Source organism: Trematomus bernacchii, unplaced genomic scaffold (assembly GCF_902827165.1).
Source record: "Trematomus bernacchii unplaced genomic scaffold, fTreBer1.1, whole genome shotgun sequence".
Classification (NCBI taxonomy): domain Eukaryota; kingdom Metazoa; phylum Chordata; class Actinopteri; order Perciformes; family Nototheniidae; genus Trematomus; species Trematomus bernacchii.
In genome coordinates, this window is record NW_022988043.1 from 22,244,259 (window position 1) to 22,267,058 (window position 22,800).

At 43.5% G+C, this 22,800-nt stretch overlaps 1 protein-coding gene across 2 annotated transcripts in view; it reads left to right on the forward strand.

The window, feature by feature from the left end:
- Positions 1-401: 401 nt before the first annotated feature.
- dmtn (dematin actin binding protein) overlaps positions 402-22,800 on the forward strand; it is a 50,368-nt gene continuing 27,969 nt past the window's right edge. For both annotated transcript variants that reach the window (XM_034118460.1, XM_034118459.1), the window contains exons 1-3: positions 402-533; positions 19,869-19,919; positions 22,315-22,379. The gene's annotated coding sequence lies outside the window, so the exon portion shown is untranslated. The remainder of the gene's footprint in view (positions 534-19,868; positions 19,920-22,314; positions 22,380-22,800) is intronic.

Below are 22,800 nucleotides of genomic sequence, written 5' to 3' on the forward strand. Positions count from 1 at the left end.
CTGGGAAGCTGAACACATACTGTCTTGTACATCACATTGATATTATTTGTATATGCAGATTTTTATTTTGTATTGATGATATCCAGTTATGTTCAGCTTTTTTCCTTGAATTTAAATTACATAATAAAGGAAATACACAGGTAATGGGCTGAAACAGCAGAGCGAGAGAGAGAGAGATAGAGAGAGAGAGAGAGAGAGAGAGAGAGAGAGAGAGAGAGAGAGTATGGGGGGAGAGATTGATAGAGGAAGGAGAGAGAGATTCTCTCGATGCCTGTTCTGCGCCTCTTAGCTCGCTCATCTCTCTACTTCTCTCTCTACTTCTCTCTACTCTCCTCTTCATGCTCGCTGCACTCTATCACCTCTCCTCTCTCTCTCTACTATACTTAGAGTCTATTCACCCTTTCTGCTCTATCATACACACACACACACACGTACTCACGCGCGCATGAGACTATATTTGGGAGTGATCGCAGAGAGAAACAGTTGGTGACGGAGCTGCTGGATGTTTCTGAAACACCGGGAACAACTGACAGGTAATACCCACCTCCTGCTGTCCTGATGCGGCTTTAAATCTATCATTTATCCCCTGTGATAATCCCACTCGGAGGTCTTTATGTGGAATATTATTATAGTGAAGTTTGGATTCAAATATACAGTCTGGTGTACACGCAATGTAATAGAGATGTTATCGGCATATGAAGATATTGTAGCGATAGATAGTTTTAAGCGAGACTCCGGCCCGGCTTCTCCCTGGCTCTGGTCGACCTTGTACGGGGAGCCGGCGCAGTGACACGCCGGGCTCTGGTGCGCAGCAGCGGGGCAGAAAGCTCCGACGTCCACCCTCCCGCCTACTGGCGTCTCACCGTTTTGGTATAGCCTTAAACATGTAGTAAAACCGTACAGTGTTTGATTCATCGTCAGAATATAAACATATACCCAGTTATGTTTCTGTTTGATAGTCTGAAGTTATGTAAGAGGCTGCTGGGAAGTGAGCACACCGCGGAGGAGAGGATGGAGGATGGAGGATGGAGGATGGAGGCTGGAGGCTGGATTAAGAAGGAGAGGATGGCTTTATGTAACACCCCCCCCCCCCCCCTCCTCATCCAGCATCACAACATCTGCCGGCCTCCCTTTAAAATCCGGCCCATGATAGTCCCATACTATTTCTAAAATGTTAACGTATTTATAGGATAATAGTTGTAATATGTATTATCCTTTAAGACATGATTGCCGGCTATGTCTATCAGTGGTGTAATGTACCATTTTGAGGTGCTTCATTTGAGTATTTTCTATTCTCATGCTACTTTAAACTCCACTACATCTCAGAGGGAAGCAAGATGATTAGATACGGACACTTTATTGTAAGTCTACAAAGGTGTACATTTTCTTTGGTAAAGCTCGGCTGGAAATAAAAGTTATTTATTAAATGTACAGTAAAAAGTCCAGTACGATACAATACAACACGATACGATACAATACGATATGACATGACACAATATGTTACGAAACTAGGATACTTTATTGTTAGTTGAGAAGGTGTACATTTTCTTTGTTAAAGCCCGGTTGAAAATAAAAGTATTCATTAAATATACAGTAACAAAATGCGTTATGATACAATAGAATACCAAAAAACACAAACGTTACGATGCGAAACGACACAATACAATATGATATGATACTTTATGATACGATTCTAGAATCTTTTATTGTCGGTTGTGTCCATTTTTATGTTGAAGCCCGGCAACAACCTATTGACTTTAATGTCAAAGTAAGTTATTGTTAATAGTTAGTTTTATCATATTAGGAGCATGACTCTATGGATAGTAGGCAAATGAACCCCACCTCCAGGCTGAGATGTGTCAACTATTGGATGGGCTGTGATGAAATGTTGTCCCTCAATAGTTCCCTCTGGATGAGTTGTGATAACTTTGGTAATGCTGTGACTTTTCAAGCCATCATCAGGTCAACAGTTAGTAGAAACAGTTAAACATAATGTGAACGGTAACAGGCACGCTAACTGATGACTCTTTGTCCCATTGAACCTACTGTAGCTGTGAATAATGGCTCACAGTCCTGAGGGAGCTAGAAAGAACCTGTTGCTGCTCTCTGTGTGTGTGTGTGTGTGTGTGTGTGTGTGTGTGTGTGTGTGTGTGTGTGTGTGTGTGTGTGTGTGTGTGTGTGTGTGTGTGCGTGCGTGTGTGTGTGTGTGTGTGTTTGTGTGTGTGAAAGATAATTAGAGTGACTGTGCTTTTACACATTTACATGTACGTGAAATATCCTTTACTTGAATCAAAATACTTACACCATACACTGATAATAATATGTCACAAGTGAAAGTCCTGCATTTAACAGTAGCTAAGTACATTTAGTACTTTCAGGACACATACTTTTGCAGTACTTTCTGACCCATTTAGTTGTGCTTGTTTTTTCATTTCATGCCACTTTCATTCACTTCTACTCTGATAGGTTTATCTGACAGCTTTACTTACTTTACAAACTACAATTTTAAGACTTTATAAAAAAAAAATCGTATACAACTACCCAGCACCTTACTACTATAAAGTAAGTAGTCTACAATTGTAAAAAAAAACTGTAGTCTACAATTGTAAAAAAAAAAAGCTGTCGACTGACAGAAAGTAAATTGAAAGATATATTTTTCTTATAGTTTTCAGTTTTCTTTTACTAATGTTAATAATTTGAATTTATTTGTAATAATATTGAGTTTTCAATCAATGAATCAGTTAATGGAGAATATAACCAGCAAAAATATCCATAATTAAAATCATCATTAGTTAATATTTCAAACTGGGCTCCACAGAACTGCAACAGTAAAGTCCGGGATTTACATGAATGCTTGAGTAATCATTATTTAACTATGACACTAATGGCGCATTTCCACTCGGCCTCGGCCACACTCGGTACGGCTCGGTACGGCTTGGCCACGTTGGGCCTTAACAGGGCCGACTCACTTCATGCTGCGCTTCCATTACAGTTTAGGAACTGGGGTAGTTACTATAGTAACGCAGTGTAGGCGGAGCCGTGACGTCATCTTCAATGAGAAATCCAGAAACACAACACAGCCGTTAGCTGTGAGCACTCAGAGCTCACAGCTCCTTATATATGTTCAGAAACTCGACAAAAGTTAAACAAGTACACACCACAGACTGCCTGTGTGATGGTGAATACAGTCGCTGCTTTATTTATGTCTGTATAGGCCGTTGTTGTGAGTGTGGACGGTCGGGGCATATACTGCGTTAGCTTAGCCAATCTCCATCTAGAAAAACACGAATTTTAAAAGGTTTTTCGCCTGCCGTCTGTCTGCAGACTTGACAAAGCATTAATTCATGGTTTTTACTAACCGGTATCAGTATGTTGTTACTTCGGCATCATTTTGAAACGTGTATTACAATTAAATCACGGTCAAATATGTCCATCTTGTTGTAGTTCTAGCCCTCTTGCCAGCGCTCCTCTCTCTAGTTTAGCATACTCAGCCCGACTCAGTCCTGTTTGTTGGCCCCGATAGAACCACAATTTTCTAGGGCCAGAAAAGAGGGGAAAAAGTGGCCCCGCGCCGTGCCGCGCCGGAACGAGGCCTAGTGGAAGCACAACCAAAAAAAGGGGACGGCACGACACGGCACGCTTAAAGCGAGCTACGCGCTGCAATGGAAATGCGCCATAAGACTAACATTAAGCCTACTTTTACCTTTCCTGATTCTACCAGCATACTTGATCTGAAATACTGTGATATTACTGTTACTTAAGTAAAAGATCTATCTTTCTCATCTTTGGCGTACTGTACACTGGTACGGTCCCTGAATGCATCTCCGTTGCCTGCGTGGGTGCTCTCCTCTATTTCTGGACATATAAGTCATCTTTACTCATGTTATACAACAGAAACTTGGCTCTGCCTTGACTCTACTGCAGCAGAAATAGAAAAAAGGTTTGAATCCTTCACGGCTGTTAGTGTTCATTTTAAGATAATTGCACCTGAGTATTTGTATTTCTTGCTCCCTTTTACTTCGATGGAGCTATAGTTACTATGCATAATATGTATTTAAAAATCTACAACGATCCTTTAAGACACAGTACATTATTTTACCAAAGAATAAACAGACAGAATATAAAATTAGTACAATTATAATAAAAATCGAACACTGAATGATAGTACCTAAATATTTAGGTAAGATGAGGAATGCAGGACTTTTACTTGTTACTCATCAGGCTGTGGTAAAAGGGAGAAAATAGAGTGTAGTGTAGTGATGACGTATTTTTCTAGGCCGACCCGAAAGCATCGCAAAGGATCCATTCCCATTGGATTTCGGTATATTGCAGAAAATAAAGTTTTGGGCAAACACAGGTTTATGATACTTACCACGTGTGCTCAGAAGCATAATCTCCACATATTAACACCACTTTCTGCTTTTCAAAGTGTCAATGCAATTCCGGAGAAATAGAAAGCTAACGTAATGCTATAAACAAACCACATCACATTACATGGCTGCGCGTCAACGGCGGACTCGTGTCGACATGATGACGGTTGGTATTTTATTAAGTCACTTTTCACACAGATTAGGGGGTATTTACTGACGTTTTTTATTTTCGTAAAACAAAACGTTCTATCTAGAAACACGTTAAAAAAAAACATTGACTTCAAGATGAGGGAACTGGAAATGGTAAAATGCCTATTAAAGTCTCTTACTGGTTTGAGGACTCATTCCTGCACCACTCTTTAGGCCTCTATCGGAGGGTCAGTGGTTTGATCCCCAGCCCCAGCATTATGTTGGTGTCTTCGGGCAGGATACTTAACCCAAGATTGCTCCCCTAGGCATATCTATGGTATTGAAGTGTATGTTAGTCACTTAAAGGGGACCTATCATGCAAAATGCACTTTTGTATGTCTTTTATACCTAAATATGTTTCCCCGATGTGTAAGGGAACTCACAAAGTGTCAGAAAATAAAACCCCCTCTCTTTTCCTCCGTACCCAAATCTCTAAAAACGGGGGTACAACGGAGCTGATCCAGATTTGCGTCCGATATGACGTAATATCTGAAATGTGGGCTGGCTTTACACCCACGGCCCTATCAGAAACGTTGCTATCAGAAACAATGCCCGATGTGTTTTGGACGTAATATGGTCTTTGTTTACATTAGCAAGCATCGCTAACACTCAGAGCTAACCTGTTCTGGAGAGAGAATGTGTAAAAAAGCAGGAAATAAAAAAAAGGGACTCACCTTGTAGTCAGTGGCGTTTTCTCCTGGAGGCCAAGGGAAGCCAGGCTTCCCCTATTCTTTCGGATTGTAGTTATAATTTTAATAAATAAATAAAAACACTTAGTTTAGTTTCGGAAATTCTTCTTTGCTGTGTGTTGCTGCCGGCCCATCTCTCCCCCATTCTCATTGAGTATTTTGCAAAGAGTAAAACAGCGCCCCTCTAGATGTTATGGTAAAACAGTAGATTGCACTCACTGTTGCGAGAGGAGGCCAGCCGAAATTGGCTTCCCTTGGTGAAAAGAAATGGAGGGATTGACCAATCAGACGAGGCTCACGTCATGTCCCTGCCAACCTGTGATTAGTCAGAGCCATGCCAAGAGAAGCCAGAGCAAGCTGCAATTCTGCAGGTCTCCCTTGAAAAAGAGATCGTTGAACTCAATGGGATTTTACCTGGTTAAATAAAGGCTACAAACAAGCCCCCAGGAAGTGCGCCGGACTCTGAGGAAAATATTCGTTGTGGCCAAACGGCGGTACTACACTTCCGTATCAGTCGCTGGGCCCGGAAACACTTTTTCCCATTGACTAACATTGGGAAAGAGACGTCTGTAAATCGTTGGATACTTTTTTTTAAACTAAATAAACTACCCAGTATGAACACTTGTATAGCCCTTATTAAAAACATTCGGTCCTCAAGTTGTAAAATGTGCTAATAACGTTATTCTGAGAGTTATTTTCCTCGGCATTATGAACGCGGATCTAACCCACGGGACCGCGCCGCCCGGGACGTTCATGTGACGTGTTCAGCACTACATGAGTTTTACCTTTACCCATGGATGCACAATAAGAACGGATTATATGATTATATGAATACTTTCGTGACATTTCGCTCTCTCAAAAGTTGGGCCATTTTGTCTTCATGCACCAATGAGCAACTCTCATAGGAATGAACGAGGCCCCGCCTCCCACGCTGTATACAGTTCTTATTATACATCCATGAGCCAGAGGCGGCTGGCTTCCCTTGCCTCACAATCCAATCAAATCGCATCAATTTAGTGGTGCAGTGACACGTCCTAAAACCCGGAAGTAAGCTGCGCTCGGGTTCCCTCGACAAAAACCAATGGGATTTCTCCATAGGATTTTGGAAAATACTGTAGCTCGAAATAAGGTCTGTGGAAACTAACCTGTTAGATAAATGCACGTTTTGTTCAGCCGGATAATATCCACATGTCTACCCTACTTTTATAATTTTCTAATCATAAATCTAATCGATAGATAGATAGCGTCACTGCACCACTCTCACCGCCGTTAGAAAGTAGCAAGCAACTGAAGCAAGTGCAATTATGGAGGGTGGAGATTTGGAGTATTTAATCAAAAATAATTGTACTAAACTTCCGCTACAGCAGCAACTAAAAATTCAATCTGATGACAGGCCAATGCCCAAACTGGAGCTGTGTACAGAGAGTAAAAAAGGAGCGAATCGGACGTAAAATGTTAACGGTCTCCCGAGCTACTTATTGAGGGCTTGCGAGCTACCGGTAGCTCGCGATCGACGTGTTGGAGACCCCTGATTTAAAGTAATATCCGATCAATCACCAGGAAAAATAAATAATTGCATGAAAGTCTAATTGAGGTTTTTGTGCTTTCCAAATGTATCTCCTTCCATCAGTTGTGAGTAGGGTTGTCAGGGTTGGTGCTCCTTATGGGATGGCTCTTTTTGTAAAGCACTTTATACCTCCTCCTTTCCTTCATACTTCCTTTATCCATCCCTCCCTCTATCTTTCCTTGCCATACTCTTTCTTTCTTTCCTTCCCTACCTCCTTCTGTCTTTGCATTACTCTGTCTCTCCTTCCCAGTCTCTTTCCTTCCTTGCCTTACTCCATCTTCTCTTCCTTGCCTCCTTCCTTCCTTTTCACACTTCCTTTTTTCAATCTCTGCCTCCTTTTTCCTTGTCACACTCTTTCTTTCCTAGCCTTACTCCATTTTTCCTCCCTGACTCCTTCCCTCCTTGCCATACCCTGAAGTCTCCGTCCTTCCTTGCCTTCCTCCATCTTTTCTTCCCTGCCTCCTTACTTCCTTGTCATACTTCCGTTTTCCTATCTCCTATCCTTCTTTTTACAAAATGTGTATGATCAACTCCTCTATTCTTTGTCTACCGAGCCCTTTCTAGCCTATTTCATTCTTAACTACCCTACCTACTTCTTTCCCCATTCCCTTATTTCTCCTAATTTGGATCCCTGATCTGATCCCAGCTCCAGCTCCAGGGGACCAAAGGTTTATCAGCTGGTTTAAGACCAGTTTGATGGCTTGTGTTGTTTAGTAACTTGTGTCAGTGTGTTCCTGCAGCAGACGGAGGCCTCAGCTCTTATCTCTGAGAGCAGCAGGGGGCCGAGGGGGGGTGTTGCAGGAATGAGGCCACGGGCACAGCCAGCGGTGGCAGAGCTGCTGGTGGTGTGTGTCTGTGTGTCGCCGTCAGCTCTGTCAGATGATTCTGCACTGCAGGAATTTTAAATTGAGTGTGTTTGCTGATATGACAGAACAACACCTTCCTCCGTCCTCATATTTCAGAACAGGAACACTCTGATGCACATACTTTTAAAGATGCAGCTCTGCTTTGTCATTTTATCACACTGAGCAGCTGAAGAGTCTACTCACAGGAAGACTTTCTGACCTGCCACACTTAAAAAATGAAATGTTGACTTTAATTAAATGTATCATTCACATACCTGAATTAGGTTAGTTGAAAGCAATAATATTAAGTTACAACTAAAATATTAGGTTCAACTTAATATTATTGCTTTCAACTAACCTAATACAGTTATGTGAAATGTATTGACATCATACACTTCATTATGTCCTCCTTCCTCATACTCTTTAACTTTCAGCCCTTCTTACTTCCTTATCTCTAATGGCGCATTTCCACTGCAGCGTGGGGCCCGTTTTTGATTGCGTTTCCACTTGGCCTAGTACCGGCTAGCGGGTCCTAATTCACAGTTTTTTTGGCCCCATAAAATCGTGGTTCTAGGGCCAGGAACAACAAGGCTGAGTCGGGCTGAGTATGCTAAACTAGAGAGAGAATCGCTGGCAAGGGGGCTACAATTACAACAAGATGAAAATATTTGACCGTGATTTAATTGTAATACACGTTTCAAAATGATGCCGAAGTAACAACATACTGATACCGGTTAGTAAAAACCATGAATTAATGCTTTGTCAAGTCTGCAGACAGACGGCAGGCGAAAAACCTTTTAAAATGCGTGTTTTCTAAATGGAGATCGGCTAAGCTAACGTTGTATATGCTCCGACCGTCCACACTCACAACAACGGCCTATACAGACATAAATAAAGCAGCGACTGTATTCACCATGACACAGGCAGTCTGTGGTTTGTACTTGTTTAACTTTTGTCTAGTTTCTGAACATATATGAGGAGCTGTGAGCTCTGAGTGCTAACAGCTAACGGCTGTGTTGTTTTTCTGGGGTTCTCATTGAAGATGACGTCACGGCTCCGCCTGCGTTACTATAGTAACTACCTGTTGTATATATTTAGACTATGGACTACGACATTTAGGTTGACCGTTTATTCAACACGTTATAGCACACACTGCTACACCAACACAACCACAACCAACTGTATCCGGTTCACACATCCCCAAACTCCCGGTGCCATCTTAAAGGCACAGTCACACCTGATGTGACACATACATAACATTTACCCCCCCCCCCACAAGGAACCCAATTAACTTTGAGCTATCTACTCTAGATGAACTGGGTAGACTGCCAGTCACCAGCATAGCCATGTGGATTATTCTGCCACGCAACAGACTATGCTCTGAACATTACCCCTGAGAATCACAAGCTCACAATATAGTCCTCCAAGTATCTTGGTCTGACCCGGACACGGGCCGGATGAGCTTCAGGACGAACCACTGGCTCAACCGGCTCAGGTGGGAACCCGGCTGGACCCTGCAACAGCTCATCAGGAAAAGCAAAGTCCCCGTCCTCCCCGGGCCCTGGGTCCACAATGGGGGGCGGTGCCACCTTCCGAAGCCGGCTTGCATGCCACCGTGATCCGTCGGCCAGACGAAAGGTGGCTGACCCCAGTTGAGCGGTGACCTTCATCGGCGCCGTCCAGAAGGATAGCAGCTTGTGGTCCCGGTTAGGACGGTGAATCCTGACCCAATCCCCCACTGTGAAGGCAGGCGCTCTGACCCTCCGTTTCTTGTCGAACCGCTGCTTCATGCGGCGCTGAGCCTCTGCGACCCTGGCGCTCTGGCAGGGTGCGGCTGTTGGCGTGACGGCCGCCGGGGCCCGTAACCGATCCAAAGGGAGCTGGAGCTCACGGCCCATCATCAAGAGGGCTGGGGAGCTGCCGGTAGTTGAATGCGGCGTCGCCCGGTAGTGAAGCAGGGTGCGGAGCAGCGCGGCTGAGAACGGAAGACCATCTGCCAGGTGTGCTCTGATCCCGTTCTTTAGGGTTTGGTTGAACCTTTCCACCCCCCCATTTGCTTGCGGGTGGTAGAAAGCTGTTCGGATGTGTTTAATCCCCCTCTCTTCCACAAAGGTGGCGAACTCAGCTGAGACAAACTGTGGGCCGTTATCTGTAGTGATGGCGTTAGGACTGCCCCACCGAGCAAACAGAGAGGAGAGGAAGTCTGTGACCACCCGAGCCGTTACGGACCCTGTGGCGACCACCTCTGGCCATTTCGAATGGAGGTCGTAAGCCACCAAGAGGAAGCGTTGGTGGTGCGGGACGCCATGGAGCTCCCCACAGATGTCCAGCTGCATGTGCTCCCAAGGCGCGCGCGGCCACTGCAAGGGCTGCAGGGGCGGTGGGGGTGGCGGGCCCGTTTTGCCACTGACCAGGCAGGCCGTGCACTCCTTCACCATTGTCTCTATATCTCGATCTATGCCCGGCCACCACACCAAATCCCTGCAGCGCTGTTTCACCTTCACGATACCCAGGTGGCCCTCGTGCGCCATAGCCAATACACGTGCCCTGAGGTTGATGGGGACGAACGTGCGGAGGCCCCGGGCCACGCAGACACCGTTCCAGCAGGTCAGCTCGTCCTTGACCAGATGAAAAGGCGCCAGCTCTTCCGGGAACTTCGCAGGCCATCCCTCCCGGATGTAAGTGCGGAGCCGGGAGAGCGTGGGGTCCTCCTCCGACGCGAGCCGAAGGTCCTCCAGGGAAACCGCGGCCTGAAGCGGGGCGTGGAGCATGAGTATGAGCTCTGACTCTGTTGCGTCAGGGCCCGCGCCGGGCGCTGGGGTGGGGGTGGCGCGGGAGAGCAGGTCAGCCACCACATTCTCCCTGCCGGGAGTAAACACTGTGGTGAAGTCATACGGCAGGAGCCTCTCTGACCAGCGGTAGATCCTCAGCGGTTTGTGCCCCGACCCCGATGTAGCAAGCAGGGCTGTAAGAGCCTGGTGGTCAGTACGCAACGTAAAATGTCGCCCATACACGTACATATGCCACCGCTCGCACGCCCAGACGCAGGCCAGCGCCTCCCGCTCCCCCACCGAGTATTTCTGTTCGGCCGAGTTGAGGGACCGAGAGGCGAACGCCACTGGGCGTTCTGTGCCCCCCTGGATCTGGGACAGCACCGCCCCTATTGCCGTATTGGACGCGTCACAGGTCACGAGCGTGGGGCTCGCCAGGTCAAAGAATGCGAGCACCGGCGTTGAGGTGAGCTGCGTCTTGAGCTGGCGAACAGCGGCAGAGCAGGCCGGGGTCCACTCCCAGACCGCGTCCTGTTTCAGGAGTTCGCGTAGTGGGGAGGTGGTCGAGGAGTACTGAGGAAGGAAGCGCAGGTAGTAGGCCGTCATCCCAAGAAACGAAGAGATCTGAGCTGGACAGGACGGCTCAGGCAGGCGCAGCACCGCCTCTACGTTGGAGTGTAGCGGGCTGAGGCCGTCGGCGGTCAGGCGGAACCCCACGAAGTCGATGGCTGGAACGGCGAAGGTGCACTTTTCCCCATTGAGTGTGAGGTTGTGACTGGCGAGGACGTCCAGCACCCTCGCCAGGCGTTCGTCATGAACGGCTGGTGTTGCACCATGAACCACTATGTCGTCCAGGAAGACGACCACGCCCGGGATGCCGGCGAAGATGGTGCTCATGATTTTTTGAAAACAGCTGGGGGCCGAGCTGAGGCCGAAGGGCATGCGGGTGTAGCGAAACACTCCGACATGCGTCACGAAAGCTGTAAGGCTGCGGCTGTCGGGGTGCAGCGGAACCTGCAGGTAGCCTTGGCGAAGGTCTAGTTTCGTGAACATTGAAGAGCCGTAGAATTGTGCGGCTAGCTCCTCCACTGTGGGCAGCGGATACCTGTCAGGTATCACGGCCTTGTTCACCGGCCGGAGGTCGATGCACGGGCGCAGGCCCCCTGACTTCTTCTTTACCACCACCAGATTTGAAATCCACGGGGAAGCATCAATCCGTTCGATGATGCCCGCGTCCAAGAGTTTTTGCAGCTCGGCGGTGACGTCGTCGCGCAGGGCGAGAGGCAGGCGGCGTATGGGCTGAATCACGGGGTGTACCTCAGGCTTGAGGAGGGGCTGGTGGTCAAAGGCGGTGAGGCAGCCCAAACCACTGAAAAGAGCTGGCCAGCGCTGATGCCACGGCGAGCCAACAGACAAGATGGCGTCCCCAGAATTGTCCACAAGGGTGAAACCCAACTCACAAAACAAGTCAAAACCCATGAGGTTGGCCCCCTGGTGAGACACTTGAAAGGTGAATGCGGGGAGAGCCTTAGTCCCGTAACGCACAGCAAAGGTGATTGTGCCCGCCATTCCAATTTTAGAGTGTCCATACCCGTACAGATCCTCGGCGTCGGCGGTCAGTGTTCGGAGCGGAAAGAGACGCCGGACCGTGGAAACATTCAGGAGCGACTTGGAGGCCCCCGTATCCAGCAGCAGCGGGAGGCAGACCCCATCCAGTTCCACCGTGCAGCACTTTAGCGGTCGGGAGATAGCGGCCACTGAGTGGATGGTCGTCGGTGCGTGCGGCCCAGGCGTACGTGGAGGTGGGCTGTCGGTTGCAGGAACAGAGCGACAGACCCGTGCGAAATGGTTCTGTCTGCCACAGCGTTGACACTTCTGTCCTTTGGCAGGGCAGTTTGGAGCTCGACTCTGGTGCGATAATGAGCCACAATTACCACAGGCCCGGCGTGCTGCCGTACCCTGGCGTGCTGCAAAGTTCACATCGAAGTTGTCCTCAGGGAAAACCTCCCCGGGAGGCTCCATGGGTAGCGCCACCGTTTGAGTTAGTAGCATGGGTCTGTGGGGAAAAGAACTGGAGGAGGGAGCTAGCTGTGATGCTAAGGCTGCTGCTGACTCAAGCTGGAAAGCTACCTCCACTGCTCTTGTTAAAGTGAGCTGGTCTGTCATCATTAGCAACTTTTCTCTGAGCTTCGAGCTGTTAGTGTGCTCAGCCAGCTGATCCCGTATTAGTTCATCTTCCAGCGCCCCGAATTTACAGAGGCTGGCTAGTCCCCTCAGATCAGCCACGTAATGGTGGACGGACTCACCCGCCTGTTGCCGGCGTTGCCGAAAAACAATCCGCCGGAGCATAACATTTTGTGGAGCAGCAAAGTGTCCAGTGAGCAGTGTAACACAGTCCTCGTATTTCGGAGCAGGTCCGAGAGTCCGAAAAATCCGCTGTCCCTCGCTGCCCAGCGTGTGTATCAGCAGGGCTTTCTTCCTGTCGTCGTTAGCTTCAGCTAGCCCCGCGGCTACTATGAACGTTTCGAAGGACTCAAGCCAGCGAACCCACGGAATCGGCGGCTCGCCCGGCAGTGCGAGGAACGGGGAGAGAGGTGAGAGTAGAGAATCCATAATCCTCGTCGCCAATGTTGTATATATTTAGACTATGGACTACGACATTTAGGTTGACCGTTTATTCAACACGTTATAGCACACACTGCTACACCAACACAACCACAACCAACTGTATCCGGTTCACACATCCCCAAACTCCCGGTGCCATCTTAAAGGCACAGTCACACCTGATGTGACACATACATAACACTACCCCAGTTCCTAAACTGTAATGGAAATGCGCCATAAAGTGAGCCAGTCCTAACGAGGCCTAGCCATACCGAGTGAGGCAGAGTGAGGCCGTGTAGTGGAAATGCGCCATAAGCTTCCTTTCTTTCCAATCCTAATATGCCACTTCCTTCCATACTCATTCATTCATATTTAAAATGTCCTCATATCTAAACAACAGAAGAAGTTGTTCTGAATGATTACAAAACCATATATTTAACATTGTGAAATTGTTTTAAACCGACTTCCCCCTTCTTGATCCCTCTTTCATTCCCAATCTCATCATAGATTGGTGCAGGAACGAGTCTTAAAAAAACAGAAACGAGTTAGCATTTGACCACTTATGGTTCCCTTGTTTCTAAGTCAACGATAGTTTTGGACATGCTTTGGTTAGAAGCATAAAATACATCTGTGGTGAACACAAGCTCAAGACAATTTCACGTTTTGTTCTTTGACATGAAATAAGTCAATAAATATCGCACTGGTTAATGTCCAAACCTTATGTGTTATAAAAAGGAGGTTGCTATAGCAAGTGACCAAATGAGACTACTAAATGTTATCATTTGAAACATTAGCCTCCTTTAGCTTAGCAGTGGTGACACGCAGTCATGTGCCTCTGATGTTGTTCGTTTATAGCCTAACGTTAGCTTTTAACTTCTGGAGTTTATATTTATGCTTTAAAAATCCTAAAGTGTTGTTAATATGTGGAGATGATCCTGCTGAACAAAACAAACTGCCCATTCGGCCCACAAAATACGCCATCAGTGCACCACTCTACTATTTTTCTAGTTTCATTCTCTCCTATCAACAATGAACAGCTGTTGCCATGGCGTCAGCTCCAGTTTGAAATAAATAAATATGAATTCATGAAAGGCACCTACAGTAGACCCACCATCAAATCCACTGTCTTACTTTGGTTCTGTTGACATTACGTTAAAATAGGTGACATGGGTCATGTGATTACACCTGTGCTTGATCATTTTATTGTCCCACAGGAGCCATTTTTGTTTCGTGGCCAGCTACAATGAGTTTAACGCAGTACTGAGGTCTGAGGGTGTGGATAAAGGAAATAGGAAGTGTGTGTGTTAAGCTCCTGTCAATCAGAACTTCACCAAAAGCGTTTTAAAGGGGCTGTGATGTCGTCAGCATCGGCCAATGAGAGCAGCCGTTCCTCACCGACAACAGTCAGGGTGTGGTCACATATCTGTGTGCTGAGATAAAACACACACACACACACACACACACACACACACACACACACACACACACACACACACACACACACACACACACACACACACAGAATCGGCTGTAACTGCGTCTTGTGATTTCTTCTATCTGAGTCAGAATGAAACAGCTCAAGGTGACAGTAAACAGTATCTGATAAAAGTCAAATGTGGTAAAAAGTACATGACGTTTGACCTGCAAGTGCATTAGCATTACATTAGCTACGTTACAATTGGTAATGCTTTATATTACAGGTTTATCATACACTACTAATTAACAGGAAGTAATAATTATTATGCTTATCTGTATTACTATTAAACACTATTAGAAGTACTAATTACATACCAATTTCCAGGAAACATCTTAGCAATGATTCAGGGAGGTCCAGAAGTAGGTTCACTTTTACCGATGATACTTTTACTGCATGAGGCTAAGCATACTCCTGTTCAGGTATTAGTTTGAACTGCAGGATTCTTATTTTTTAATGGGGTGTTTATAAGTTATTTTACATTTTCATTATTTTTTGTTACAACGCAGTTTGGTAACGTCTTGCGTAGCGACGAGATGGGAGTTGTCTTCACCGTCATTGGTGTCATTGCATTCAGCCTCTCCCGGTTAGAATTTCCTCAATGCTCACAGTTCAGGAGGATATAAATGTAAGCCGAATGACATACAGAGGTCACCTCCTCTCCACAACAAACAGACATGGTGATTAAAACCTGTAAAAACACTGCATAAAGAATGTTCACATTAAAAACAGAATTCCTACAGCACAGTTTGGCCTATTTGTACTGAATAGCCAGATGTCTGAAAACTGAAACCCCTTTTTTCGTTTAAAATATATAGTTAAAAAAACATTAAGACTTCAATAGGTTATTGATCAATATACAACATTTACTGACTGTTGTCTCCTGCCATTACAGGAGACAGGAAACAGACCCTTGATTAAAATGAGAGATTTCTCCCGTTTAAAAATATTGTTGAATAATTGTAGTACTCAAGAAAATATGTGCAGTTGTTTTTAAGACATTTTAATGCTGTAAGGTTACAATCCTTATTTAAAGGACGATACTTCTTACACCGTTGCATTTCTCGTGTAACTGACTCAGTAATTGTTCATCTTTTATCTTCTAACTCTAAATGTTATGAACAGTAAATGTGAAATTGTTTTGTATGTATTGAAATGTTCTAAATGAGAACATTGACAGCTCAGCTGACAGAATAATCAGAATCACCAGTCAGAGCAGTGAATGTGAAGCTGTGACTCAGCAGTTTTCAGGCTCTGACCCACTTACAGCTTCAGGCATCAACATGTTTTACATTTACTGCATCACGACTCCACACATCCCTCTGAGGAGACAAACAGTGTGACATGTGAACATTTACAGTTTGTAAGTATACATGTGAACATTCAGAGGAGCTTCAGAAGGTTTTAGGATTCATTAAGATGGAGGGATGATTTTAAAAATGTCCATGTCGGTGCGTCTGACATTTATTTTTAGAGAGTCATCTGCTGAAGGAAAACCTTTTTTAGACAACAGCGAGACAAGAGTCATCAGTGCATTGTATTGTATTGCAACAGTGTAGCAAGGAATGACAAGTTAGTAGTTAATACCCCGAAACAGGGTTGGAAATACGTGAAGCTCCACCGATTTAAATTCATTTTTGGTACCAGTATTTTTATGTATATTATGTTAATCATTTAGAACTGGTTTGTCAGTATTTAAAAATAGTGAAATGATGATTAATATAGGATGCTTTTCTATAATAACCTTATTGCAGGCACTGTAAAGGGATTTGTTTTTTCTTTTTCTTTAAAGAAGTATAGGGAACTCTTTAATGTTGCCCTTTCATGGCGGTGAACCTGCACCACTCGGGAGAGAAATGATGTGCAATGGTAAATAATAATCATTCCGTTTTTTCTAGGCTGACTATTCTATGTTTCAATCGAAATGAGAGTATACTTTTTATGTGCTCCATAACACAATGGTGTGTTTCGAACACTGAGTGTGTGTGTGTGTGTGTGTGTGTGTGTGTGTGTGTGTGTGTGTGTGTGTGTGTGTGTGTGTGTGTGTGTGCGTGTGCGTGTGCGTGTGTGTGTGAGTTATAAATCTGAATGTTGGCTGAAGGTTTATACGTTCTCAGGGCCTCTGTGTGTTTTCTGTGTATAAATGCAGTGACCGGTACTAACGACCTCCTCAGTGATATCAAAGTGATAATTTATGTTTCTGACACAAAGAGAGGAGAAGACAGACGCTCAGTGAATACATGTGTCTGCTGTGGTGGAAGTACATTCTTGTTTGTACATTTCCACAAGTACTGTACTTAAGGATCAAATATATAACTATTGTGCTTTTTACTGCACTACTTTTATCTTACAGCTTTAGTTATTTCAGCCCCTTCCTACAGTATGTAGAGAAGTGATTTTAAATGTTGGCGATGAAATTAAAGGATGAAGTTTTTCTCCCTACTGCTAAATACCATACTTTTAAACGCCTTTAAAAAAAAGAAGCATCATCAGAAAGCTGAGAACAGGGCTGTTTTTCTGAGAAAACTTGTGAAAAATGTACACTAGAATTTTCTTGGGAGTGTGTGGGAGAGAAACTCCCTCTGGGAGGGAACACAATAAATGTAATGTTATAGTAATAGTTGATTCATCTTTTCATGTCAAACAATCTCTTAGACTAAATATTACTGTTGTGAGTTTCAGCTCAAACATCCTGCCATTTTTCTTTGTAATTTCACCCCCTCGTTTCTGTTCTTTTCTCAGAAAACGGTTTGTGTTATCAGTCAGGAGTGTGACTCACAGTTTCTCTATCAATTCCTCCTCCTACACACCACCAGCAGCTGTCCCTTCACACTGGGCTGTAGCAGGAACTCTGGGAAGTGTAGGAACTATCTCTGACTGCTCAGGTGGTTGATTATGAAATCATGCCCTGTGAGGTGGGGTTTACCTGAGACTGTTACCCCTGTAGAGAGAGAGAGAGTGTGTGTGTGTGTGTGTGTGTGTGTGTGTGTGTGTGTGTGTGTGTGTGTGTGTGTGTGTGTGTGTGTGTGTGTGTGTGTGTGTGTGTGTGTGTGTGTGTGTGTGTGTGTGCGTGTGTGTGTGTGTGTGTGTGTGTGTGTGTGTGTGTGTGTGTGTGTGTGTGTGTGTGTGTGTGTGTGTGTGTGTGTGTGTGTGTGTGTGTTTGTCACGGTGGTCCGATGGTGGGAGGTCTATTTTAGTACAGCATCTCTCTCTTGTTCTCTCTGTCATTTCTGCCAGCTGATTGGACAGCTGGGTGTGGTAACCTAGCAACCTTCAGATATCTCCCAGCATGCCTCTGAGTTATTTCCCATCTCAGTAGAATCACAGATTGCTGAATGAGGGCCTAAACAAACTCTGGTTCATGTGTTTTAAAGATTTTGATCAGAAACAAATAAGGGTGGAGCTGGGGGAGTCAGAGAACCCTTTTTAGGGCCCTTCATGAAATTGTAGAAATCATTATTTCACTTGCAGTTTCATAGACATGCACCAAAACTGGTGTGTGTGTGTGTGTGTAGACATGCACCAAAACTAGATTACACATGCACAGAAAAAACTGAAATGTTGACTTTAATTCAATGCATAAGGTGCAACAGATTTCACATTTGAACAGTTGAAATAAATAATATTAAGTTTAACTTAATATTTGTATTTAAACTTAATATTAATGCTTTCAACTAGCCTAATGCAGTGATGTAATCTTTACATTCTTTATATCCTGTTAGCTATTGGTCCATTGTTTCCAAATTAGTTAAACTAATTGACATAATAAATTGAATTAGAGTCAACATTTCAGTTTTTACAGTGTGGCACAAAATTCAACATGACCTGACCTGCGTTTATCCTAGACGTTATTTGGTGGGTATTTCATTTTTTTAATTAAAGAGGCCCTGCAGTGTTTCCTGTATGTTGTATAGGTGCAAATGGTCTACAACTCAGCTCTGGTTTCAGACAGAGGGTGAAAAGAGGTGCTGCAGCACAGGCAGTATGAGAAAAATAAAGAGCTTTTTGAACATTAAAGGTGGGGTAGGTAATTTTGGAGAAACCAGCTCGAGTGCGCTAGAATTGGAAAATACACAGCCGGAACAAATCTGCCACTTCCTTACAGAGCCCCTCCTCCAACACACACGAACGCGCACATGACCAATGAGGGCACGAGATAAGTTTGTGCACAGATGGAAGGCTGACAGCCAGGTAGGCCATCCAGTTATTTTAGCCGGGCCGGCTAAAATGATTGGTCGTGCTTTTTACAGTATTACGGCTTCCACAGATGACATTTTTTTATGGATTTTTTGTCAAAGCACTTAAGATATTCATTGCTATCGGGATGTTAAGAGCATTCCATGGAATATAACAAAAAGTGTATCTCGAGCCGGTTTCTCAAACTTACCTACCCCACCTTTAAAGCATGGAGACATGTCACAGTAGAGGCAAAAAATACAAATATGAAGCTGAAACTTTGCAGAATAGGGCCCCTTTAATTAATACAAAAAAAATAACATTTATGGTTCCACAAAGTTTACGTTTCTCAACTCTTAGTATTGATTAAAATGTTTGTCAGCAGCAGTTAAAACATGGTATAGACATGTTAACTTTGTTCGTGGTTCATAGGATTGTCCTATAAATCCTCCTGTGTCTATCCAAACCCCTTACCTGCAGCATTCAGTAAACAGAGGAGTTCATCTGAGTCATTTAGTCAAACGTTTAATATTGTGATTTTGTCAGATCGAAGCAGATTTCATTTTCAGATCAAACTCCTACCATCAGCGTTGCCTAGCAACAGCATCGAAAACGTTAATCTGAAAATAGACACAGAGTAAACAGAAAGGAGGACTCTGTTCAGAAGTCCATTCAAATATCTGCTGTGTGAAAGATGCCTCTCTCCTCTTACACCAGGCTCTTCAACAGCGTGTATCTGCTTGAGGCTGCAGTTTCATATTGCTTGGTTATATTTTGCCTCTGTTTGGTTTGGATTTATTGAATTCCCCAAGTTTTATTTTTGCCTTCTTTTTCAGTTAACATTTTGTTGATAAATGACACTGTTCGAATATATACCTCAATAGCTTCTTTTAATAACCAGGTTTTACCCTGCTTTCCCAATTTCAATAACCCAATTATAATTACAATTATTGACCTCAAACTCAATGCATTCAAATGTGTCTTTTTAAAAATGCAACTTGTACTGTATGCTTGATTTTTGTTTTGTTTGTCTTTAACAAATATATATTTTATATTTTAATCATGTCCAATTACATGTAAACTTCCAAATAAAATATAATCTATACTTGAGTTTTTACTATTCCATGTCTTTTGTGTGTGATAGTGAACATGTTACCCACTCTTCTCTCTTTTCATTCTGCAGACTGCTGACCTGAAGAATCTGAGCTGCATAGAACAAATCAACTGTAAAGATGTAAGATTTATATATATTTTTTTATGCTGATCAAATCTTTTATCAATCTTCAGAGTATTATCTTCATACAATAAGTATTCAAAGTTTTCCTATAATGGAATCCTTAGTTTTTCTTCTGTTACATAGTGACATCACTATGTATATTAATCCTCCTGAGACCCAGAAAGAAAAAGGTTTCAAATTTCCTTTTTTTTTCACACAAGTCTTTAGGGTGGTATTAACATAATGACTAACACAAACTAAAAACATATTTTTTTAGTTTAGTTTTATTGTGTGTCCTTTGTAGAGGACATTGGGTGTTAGTTATGCGAAGCATAGTATCCAAACAACATTAACATACAAGTACATTTAGACAACATTAGAGCACAACAACTCAATGCAACACATATTGAGCCCTCATTTGTAGTACTCCATCCTTTTTTGAAATGCAGAGATACATCTGACACTTGATGTATGTTTTCCAACTGCATCTGTCTGCCATGACCCCTACAGAAACCTACGTGTGAGTTTGGCCCATAGTGGACTCCATTTGTGTTGTGTAAAATGGGGGAAATAAAAAGTTGGCAAATCCCCATGTCCTCCTCAGAGGACATTCATAAAAACATTTAGTTTTAGGTCAAATAATTATTACACTGCTCTGAAACTCTCTACACTAACTCCTAAGATGTTCCCTTACTATAATTAATTAAAATATTGAACTCACAACACTGGTAATTACAAAATTACAAACTTACCATTTCTCTTTCTATAAATAGTGCTTGTGTTGATGGACGCCATTTTGAAATACAATGAAATTATCTTTTTCAAAGCCACACCCCCACACATGTCATATGTTTGAAAAGCCCAGGATGTCCTCTGTGGAGTACAATTGGACTTAATGCTGTGGCATGTATAACCTCAAAGTAATGGACCAAAACCCAATGTGCTCCACAGAGGACAAACATGAATGGGTGGGTCTCAGGAGGATTACAATCTTCAATCAATATACAATCTTGTATACTGTATATCATATTCTATTTACGTGTATATAGACTTCCTGCACTATTGTATTTGATTATATATGTTGCATCGTTGGAGGAACTCAGGTCATTGCTATTTCTGCACTGTAGCTTATGTGCATGTGACAATAAAACCTTTTAATCTTGAATCTTGAATCTTGAAAATTGAAACACTCATGCTTCAATTGGCTAGCACTCAAACACATTGTACATGATAGGCTACATATCGTAGCAGTTCACCAATCATAACAGAGCCGGCCAGCTAACCAATCAGAGCAGACTGGGCTCTGGTTTCAGACAGAGGGTGAAAAGAGGTGCTGCAGCACAGGCAGTATGAGAAAAATAAAGAGCTGTTTGAACATTAAAATGTCACAGTAAAAGAATAAAATACGAATATGAATCCGATCTGTCCTCTTTTAAAGAGTATAGTATACTTATACTTACAAACTGTAATTGAGTAAATGTACTTTCTGTTACATTCTGACTGTGGACAAATTGCAGCTCTGCTGTGGAGAAGACAATCTTATATATCAGATTCCTCCAGTGTTTTCGACCAGATAATTGATCAGCAGGAGCCATTAGCTTGTAATTGATCTGTCCCTGGGGACATCTTCTTCTTCTCTGGAATTTGCTGTTCCAAACATGATGTAGGGAGGCTGCTACTGTTACGTTTCTTAGGACATAACAGCACTTTGGTGTCTCTCAGAAAAAGGCTTCTCTCTACAGCCACAATAATCATTTGACATTGACTAATCATACAGAGAAAATAAGAATACCCTGTCTTACCCTATCTCCCCATTTGCATCTGAAAATACATTTTGCAAAAGTACATTCAACCAGTCAACCACATATCAACACATTAAGAATTTAAATGTCAGGGACATTAGACCCCAGCCGAGATCAATACAGGAGGGTTAGACACAGACTTAATGTAGTCTGCAGAAAATCTGAAACATCGTAGACAGAAATATGGAGACATTACGAGAAAACTCTTCATCAGCAATCTGGGTCATTCTCTACATTACACACCTGTCAGTTTAACCTAATATTTTTTATTTAAACTTAATATTATTGGTTTCAACCAACTAACCTAATATAGTTATGAGAAAGGAACAACCAGCAGTTGATGAATCAAAGGGGTGTCATCACATACGATTGCATCCCCACTCCCCATTTACTTCTAGATAACTACATACAGTAACTATGACAGTCCTGCTGCAGCTGAAAACAGCTGGAGGTTGTTTTTTAAATCTGCAAATTGTATCTGTGTTAATTTCTGTATTTTGGAAATATGTTGATATTAATGTTTTTTTGCTATAATAACAATACGGTGGATCTCAAGGGGTTAATCCTCTAATTTAGAATACATATTTATTGAATATGTGTGTATTTTTCAGGTGTTGATCTGGCTCCAGAGCCCTGAAGACAACAGATACAGAAATGATCCCCTATTCTCCCTGAGGTATAAATACACACACCGAATGGTATTGTGAGTGGGTGCAGGGTGTTTCCTGTTACTGACCGCATGTTACCCACTCTTCTTTGTGCGGGTGTGTGTGTGTCTGTTGGACAAAGCTGTGGACTCTGGAATAATCCCTTTGTGTCCCTCAGTCACATTTGACAATGCAGAACTGGCAACCCAGCAGCTGCAGCAAACTGAAATTGCCATTAACTGTCTAAGATTCACAAGAAACACACACTAATCTGAGCAAAAAACGTTGTTATTCAGATATAACATTTCACATATCCAGATGTTTAAGGTAAAGGACAGGGAAAGGTCCAGGATGGGGTTAGCCTAGTTTAGCATAAAAACTGGAAGCAGGGGGAAACTGCTAGCCTCCATTTTCCAACAACTCCAAGCATTTTCTAGCATTAATTAAACA